This window comes from Hippopotamus amphibius, chromosome 9, assembly GCF_030028045.1.
Source record: "Hippopotamus amphibius kiboko isolate mHipAmp2 chromosome 9, mHipAmp2.hap2, whole genome shotgun sequence".
In the NCBI taxonomy this organism is placed as follows: Eukaryota; Metazoa; Chordata; class Mammalia; order Artiodactyla; family Hippopotamidae; genus Hippopotamus; species Hippopotamus amphibius.
The window spans coordinates 16,721,748-16,730,600 of NC_080194.1; positions in this window are offsets into that span (position 1 = coordinate 16,721,748).

Sequence of the window (8,853 nt, forward strand, 5' to 3'; positions counted from 1 at the left end):
AGTACCAAACACGCATTTTGTGTCACAGGCATATTCTTGAAGATTTAGAAGATAAAATACGTGACATGAGTGCAAGTACTGGGAGAACATCTCTATTTTACACCATGGATATATGGCTAAGCAGAGAAGATAATGAAAAAAGAGAAGTAAAATATCGACAGGGTCACGTGCAAAGGGTTTTCTGGACATGAGAAATAGAATCTCTCTATAGATGCTGGAAGGTAATGTTTTGGAGCTGTAAGGGGCAAAAGAAATAAAAATAGCAATGATAGAAGCTATCATTTATGGAAAACCTACTCCATCAGGTACTATGTTTTGAAGTTTGGATATTTTATTTCACTTAACCTCTATTGGCATTCATTGGAGGTCAAAATTATCCTGTTTACAGTAGAAGATGCCCAAACCCCAGTGATTAAGTGACTTGCCCACTGTCCCACAGCTAGAAAGAGGCAGAGTTGGATTCAAATGCAGATGGCTCTACCTCCATTGGCTGTGGTCTCAGTCACTATCTTGAATTGCTTATATATTTGGTAGCAACCAACTACCAGCAAATTCCACCTATGACTTCCAGTCAAGACAAGTGACTGGGCTTTCAGGAATTGTAAACATCATTCATATGGATATTATGCTTCTGTTACCTACTGGTTTGTTAGAAAGTTATGGCTAGAAGAATGGATTTCAAGGTGGGGGTGCTAAGGGATGATTGCTCATCAATCAGGGAGAGTGTACAGAAGAAATATTTGAGTTCCCCAAACTCTAGAATCTGTCCTTAAGCTTTGCAGGACCAGACCCTCAGCTCTGTCCTATCTGTTCAAAAGTGATGTCTTCTGAAGTCAGAGGGACTTGTGAAATTAAATCAGTAAGAGACAACTATCCCCATTTAATTGTGTCTAATATTAAATACAACTGTAAATCATATCAGAATGGCTCATTTCCGCCGAGCAACATGTTCTCCTGTAGGATACTGTACAGGAAGACAAATTATAATCAGAAGGCTGCTTAGTGAGCATGGAATCAGAGCAAAAGGGGTTGAATGAACATATCTATCTCCTCTACAGAGATATACCTTCCAATTAGACTAAATACAAAGGATTAGGGCATAAGACCTCTCTTAGATCAATGAGAAACACATTGATAAAAATCTTGCTTTTAGTCTCTTCTTTCCTCTGGTGTCTATATTGGTCACTCCATCCTTTGGAAAAGTTATAGCTTACAGAAACACTCAAATCCCAGTGATATATTTCTGAAATTACATTCTAGTTATCATGATTGGACTCTAATGGCTGCACACTTCAAGTTACTGTTAAGTGTGTTCCATTCATTTCTGGACCTTTAAAAAAATTATTCTTTGGAGGTGACCTTAATGGTGTTTACAACTCATGTACTTCCAAGCATGTTAAGAAAAATGGGCACTATGTGTGCCAGCATTACATGAGGTGATGGGGGTGTATGGTGAGTCCTTCAGTAGGCTCCTGATTGGTCTGCATGAGTCCTGGCTTGCTATTCTGGAGTCATTTTCTGCACTGGAGGCAGAGTGATTTTTCCAAAATAGTAATTCATACACATCAGTTTTCTGCTATACTTTCTGAAATAGGTAGCCTACCGTTATGCTTATTAGAGACTCAACATCCTTAATATGAGCTAAAGGTCCTGTAGTATTTTGTTCCTACCAGCCTTGTCTCTCACCAATGTCCCTTTGTTCTTTGTGGTCCAACCACACTGGTTGTCTCTCAATCACTTGAATGTACCAACGTATTTTCTACCAGAAAATCTCTTTACATGCAGTTTACCTAATCTAAGATGTCTTTCCTCCTTTTTATCCATTCAATTCCTACTTATCTTTTATATCTAGACAACATTTTATTCCTTAGAGAAAGACTTATCTGAGTTCATGATCTAGGTCAAGTTGCCCTACTATATAATCTTATATTACTAGGAAACTCTCTTTCATATACCAGCTCTAAATTTTAATTTTTATTTATTCATATAGTTATTTGATCAATATCTGTTTCTCCCACGACACTCCAAATTATACAAGGGTTCTATTTGAAAAGCAGTATGTGACAAGCACACTTACTGCTACATAGCAAGTGTTCCCAAACATTTATTGAGTAAATTAATACAATTCGTGGTAATTTTCTGTATCTCACTAAGATTTTTTATTTCTTTCAAAATTAAAAATTATTTTATATTATTATAAAATGACTTTATACTCATTGTAAAAAAATTCACCAATACAGAAATACAAACAGTAGAGAATAAAAATCTGACAAAATTCTTACATCTCTCCTAAGAAATGACACCTATTTCCATTTAGAGGAATATCCTTCTAGTCAATTTCTCTATGGCATGTTTGTATGTATGTGATTTTTACATGAATGAGATCATGTTATTTGGGCAGTCTTTTTTACAATCGAATATGATGTAGAGACCTTTTGATACCAATACATATAAATCAATTTATATTTTTGATACCCCTCTGGAATTCCATTGGATAAATATGTTAAAATTTGTTCTACTTGTTCCTAACTGATGTCCATTTAACTTGATTACAATTATAAATAATGCCTACTGATGTAGGCCCACAGACTACATTTTTTCAGTAATGTATTTATATACATTCCTAACAATGGCATTCCTGAAGAAAGAGATGCCTGTCTTAAATGTTGACAAAATTTTTTCATATTTCTCCCATAAGGTTTTTACAATTTAAGTATGCACTAATAGTAAAAGAGTATCTCCATATTGAAGTTGGACGCCTCATAAATTGAAAGGTTTCATTAACCTGTGAAATTAGCCTCTATATTCCCCTAAAACTTAATGCTCTTAGTAATGAGATAAATCATATAAAGAAAACATAATAATTGTATATGAGAATATAATAGCATATATCCTTTTAATTACTGGGTAGATTTCTTAAAGCATAAGTGTTTGGAGTCTGTGGGGTAGCAACTGACAAAAACACTGATAAGGCCCTGATTTTGAAAACATAATACTTAAGATTAAAGACCATGGGACTTCAGATTTCATCATAAAATAAGTTGTGTAAAAGTGAAGGGCAACCTAAAATTTTGAAAATAAAGGAGCCTGATCAACTGTGACAATGAAAATAATGGAAACTTTCCACTTGGATGGTTTCAGGCCCAGTTTTCTAAGAAAATCTATCTAATTGTGTTCCCTTTTATACCTGTTGCCTCTCATTATGAATATTATAACTATCAAAACTTAAATAATTACAGAAATTTTCAGAAATAATTGCCATGCACCGAACACTTTACATCCTCTCCTCATGTTTAGAAGCCTTCTGTAGACTGCTATGGATACCCAAAGTGTGGCGATAAGATAGAGGTTGAAGCCATATGCTGGGAGGAAGCCAATAGAGAATTATTTCAAAGGGCAAAAGAGAAAAAGAAAAAAGTGTATTTACCCAGAATCTTGTCATAATGTAAAGCAGTACTTTTGTTGGAAAGTCAAACTGTTAAAGATGGTAGGGTTAACAAGCAGTTTGGGCTAGCAAAAGTTGATATAAGCCAATCAAGGCTCTCTTGCCATCTAATTTTTCTAATCATAGCCAACTGGGGTTATGGGAAGATGGGATGACCATCAATGAGAAATATCACAAAGAAAATAATTTCTATCTTAAAATTCTAGTTTTAAGATAAAGTCTATCTTAAAATTCCAGTGCCAAGATGAACCACACTGTACTTCCTTACTAAGAGGAAGCTATTTCTCCGTCAAACTAGGCTTCTTGTACCTCAGATCTGTTTTCACTTGATCAATCCTGAATGGAAAGAAAGTGCAGCTGGTCACATCTCTACTCAATAGCCATGACAACCCCTTGAGCTTTGTAAGTCTCTGGCTGTTTCTACATGACATCAAGAAAACATTCTGAAAGTGAGTATTTCAAACACTTGAAGGAAATGGAGATTTTATCAGGCCAGAGTTCAACAGCAGTGCTATGGAAATTGTGGGTCAGGTAATCATTTGTTAGGGGGACTGTTCTGTGCATTGTAGGATGTTTAGCAGTACTCCTGATACCAGTACTACCCCTCTGTGGTAATCAAAAATGTTTCCAGCCATTGTCAAGTGTCCCCTAGAATGCCAAAATCACCCACTCTATACTGAGAAGCATGGTGCTGTCGTTTTGGAGAATACTACCCAGTGACAAGGGACATGTTTATATACCACAAAGGGTCTTGATGTCTTCAATTTATCAGTTAGGTCAACCCAGTCTGGGATTCTAGTTCTCAGTAGATAGGAAATACCGTCATGGTTAGCATCAAGCTATACCCAAGGCTGAAAAAATAGACTGCTCTGAAAAGTTCATTGGGATGCTGTCTTCCAACACATCTTAACATATAGACCATGATTCACTTGTCTGCTTTGTGTCAGGTAGAATCCATGAAAAATAATCTTGTTTCAAGCAATCGACTCTGAGTCAAAGTTTAGAAACATACTTGAGTCCCCAGAGACATGGAAACACATGCTTAAATCCTCATATCAGAGATGGAATATTTCTAAATCAATTCATCAGCTTCTTTGATTAATTTTTTGTTAGCACTAAAATATAAAAGCCTGATAACTCCATATTAGCAGAGAAAGTAAGGGAGACTAACATTTCTTGGGCCCCTACTATTTCACATGCTTTAAATATATTAACTAATTTAATCTTTATATCAATGCTATTGAATTCCTATTATTCTAATTTCATTAAAGGATGGAGACATTGAGACAGTTATTTTAAGTGAATTGACCAAGATGAGACTGTAGGAAATAGCTAAGGTATGAATCTATCTTAAGTCTAACTCCAAAGTCAACATTCTCTTTCCACAATATTATGGGTCAATTTTCTTCAAGAAGTTAAAAAAAAAAAAAAACAAACCCAAAACCTTTCTTGAACAGTCCACTTGTGGGGAAAAATATTACATAAGATAAAATCAGAATCATTTTTGCTTTTAAAAAATAGTGCTTAAAGTATAAAAAGAACATTTACAGGTCTGAATGATATAATGAACACACTTTAAGAATTGAAATTTAGAACCATTTAAAATAGAAAATGAATTCTTAGCCAAAATATGTGCTCCTGGAAAATAAAAAAGGAACATAACCAAAAGGCATTGAAACTAAATCACTTCCTGAGCCATAATGAGCTTAGGTTTTTAATCAGACTAATGAGAAAAGATCTGTAATTCGGCACAGGCTCATGAGTCATACCATAAAGTTTCTCCCTACAGTTTCATGGCAGCCCTTGATGTATCATTCATTAGGTCCTGGAAAAGTAACACTTTCAAGAACACAATGAACTGCAGACAGACAGGAAAAACAATGAGGGAGCAGCCCCTGGTCCTCCCTTCCAAACTGCCCTTTATTTCTGCAGTCAGTGTGCTCTCATTCCCTCATCGCCAAACTGTGATTACCACCTCTGGCCTATATTAATCTGGTGAATCATGGATGGGTTTGGAAATTGTGTTCCTTATGACCTATATAATAGAAGTGTGGGATGGTGGGGAAACTCCTGCTGCAGTGGGGTGGGGTGAAAGCACAATCAGTGAACTCTTAATTAGGAACTTCCCCCTCCCCACCCCGTCCCCCACCACGAGATCAAGAACACAGATTCTTGAAATTCATTGATATCTCTCTCTGTATAGTCTGTGCAGAATGGCCTCAAGTATTCTAAGCATACATTATCTGTATGTGGGGAAGGTATGGGTGTTGGTGGTCCAGATGTGAAAACTTATCACAGGTGCGCAACTGACTTTTAGCTTAAAGACTAAGAAGATTGCAACTAGGCCCTGAAGCCAAAAAGGATCTAGAAAATCCAGAAGACCATCCAGAGAGGGAACAAGTAGGTTTGAAGATACTTTGGAAACGACAGACAAGTATAACAGAGATAGGACATAACAGGAAAAGAACAGAGTCTGGAATCAGAAGATATGAAGTACCATATGGGTCTGACACTTTTAAATGAGTGAATAGGAGCATGTTTAAGTTGCTCTAAATCTCAATTTCTCCACCTGTAAAATGGGGATAATGAGAATTCTATTTCACAGGGTTGTTTAGATAATACAATGCAATAATGCATCTGAAAGTTAATTTTACTGTTATGTTTTATAATTATAGTTATTATTTAGTAATTAAGTTATAATGAGTAATAATCTTATAAGATGCATGCCAAGTCCTCATTATTTAATCAACTCTTGGTTCTTCTGCCAACTTTCATGTGTTCTTTAAACCCAGGAAAGGACAGGTCATTTCATCCATAGCTGTTTGATTCTTGGAGGAGTCCCAATCCCTCATGTAGAATACACTCCCCTAATTTCTAGACAGATTTTCTTCTAGGCACGCCTGGATAAAAGACAGTTGACCTATACTGCATTTTAGCATCTGACCCAATCACAGCTTTCTCCTTCTCTTTCCTCCCTCCCTTCTTCCCTCCTTTTCTCCCTTCTTCCCTCCCTCCCTCCCTCCCCTCTCCTTGCCTCCTTCCCTCCCTCCCTTCCTTCCTTCCTTCTTTCCCTCCTTTCCTTCCTTTCTCCCACACGAATCCTTTGCTTCCTTGCAATGTTTACTGATAGTTCTATGTTCTTTCAGACTCCTGCCTTCTTTCCTTGGAAACCTCTGCCAGGCTGTAGGCTTAGATGCAATTACAGCTATGAACATCAGGGAGCAGCAGAATGCAAAAAGCTTAGCAGCTGAGTCCAGGTAAAACAGGAACCTGGTCCCCCCTGACTTCAAAGTTAGGAGCTCTGACTTCAAAACTATCTGACATCCCAGGAGATAGTATGAAATAGTAGAAGTCATGGAAGTCAGAAAAACTTGGGTTTTGAATCATTTTCCAATTGTGTGATCTTAGGAGTTACTTAATATCTCTGAGCCCTGAATTCCATTATTTAAGAGGTTGGGGTCAAGATATCTTCCAAATAAGACTGTAACACATTATTATTATTATTTTTTTGGTTGCAAAACAACAAACATGGTGCCTGAGTCAGAGAAGGTATTCAATAAATATTATTTTCATTCCATAACTCTATTATCACACTTGTACTGACTTTTCCAATCTTCAGTTCAGGCCAGGCTAATTCAGTTTAACTATCTAGGGCCACACTTCACTAACTGACCAACTAGTCACCAACCTGATATACCTCTACTCCCAACTCCTGCCTCTATAGACTTGGAGCTGTCTCTACAGTTAACTCTGACTGTACTGTCACCTATAAAATGAGAAAAATTCAGCTTCATGATAACCTTGGATCAGATATACAATGAATAGCAAAAAGACCAGCATGATAAGAGGCTTTAATATGGCCTCCAATGACCTCTACCTCTTGTTACTCAGGGCCTTGTGTAATGCTTTCCCCTTGAGTCACTTGCTTCTAACCAATAGAATACAGCACCATTGAGGGGGTGTCATGTCTGGACTTAAGTTACAAGAGATTGTGACCTTTGTCTTGCTAGTAGATTCTCTTTCTCCTACTAGCCTTGATGAGATAAGAGGTGTTAGAGAAGGCTGGATGGCAAGGAACTGAGGGTAGCTGCCTGCTAACAACCCACAAGGAACTGAGACTCTCAATTCGACAGCCTTTGGAACTGAATCCTCCCAACAGCCATGTAAGTGATCTTGGAAGCAGATTTTTCCTTAAGTGAGCCTTTAAAGGACACCCCAACACTGACTAACACCTGGACTGCAGTCTTCAGAGCGGTCTCAAAGCAGGGCACCTAGCTAGGCTATGCCCAGATTCTTACCTCCTAGAAACTGTAGATAATAAATGCATGTTGTTTTAAGCTGTTTGGGGGTAGCTTATTGCCACCAACAGATAACTAATACAAAGAATGAAAGGAGATGTGATCAGGTCAGAGAGTATGTAGGAGTCACATCATGGAGGGCCAGGTAGACCATAGCAAAGAAACTGACTTTTATTCTAAGTGCAATGAGAAACCACTGGGGATTTTTCAGCATAGGAAAGACATGCCCTGAATTACATTTTAGAAAAATTACACTGGCTGCTATGAGGTGGACTTTATGTGGCTGCTTTAGTGATATTTTACATGTCTTCTTATCAAAATTAAAATTATTTACTCTTTCTTCAGAGGCAATGGAAGTACTCTTTCTCTACCATCTCTTCAGTAATACTCAAGATAGGACAACTTCTGTTCCCCTTGAAACATCGACTTCAGAATCAAAAATTCTATCTTAAGAAGTTTTCTTTTTTACTTCTTTTTAATTTTTCGAGGTAAATCTAGATTCACATGCAGTTGTAAGAAATGATATAGAGAGATCCTATATACTCTTCATCCAGTTTTCCCCCAATGGTAACATCATGAATAACTATAATACACTATCACAACCAGGAAACTGATACAATCCACTTTATTTATTCAGATTTTACTAGATTTGCATGTCTTCATTTGACTGTGTGTGTGTGGGGGGGGGGTGTTTAGTTCTATGCAGTTTTATCACGTGTGAATTTTTGTAATCATCACCACAGTCAAGATAAAAAAATAGTTTCATCACAGCAATGATCCTTGGGCTACCTTTTGCAAGCCACACCATTTACCTTCTCTCTCCCTCACCCATAATCCCTGGAAACCATTAATCTATTCTTCTCTGTAATTTTGTCATTTCATTAATGTTATACAAATATAAATAGAATCATATGGTATATTATCATTTGCAATTAGCTTTTTTTCCCCACTCAGCTTAATTTCCTTGAAACTCATTAGTTATTATGGTATCAGCAGTCTATTCATTTTTATTGCTGATTTTTTTTTTTTATTGTGGGTTGTTTCCAGTGTTGGCTATTTTGAATAAAGCTGTTAGGGACATTCCTGAGTAGGATTGTGTATAAATGTAAG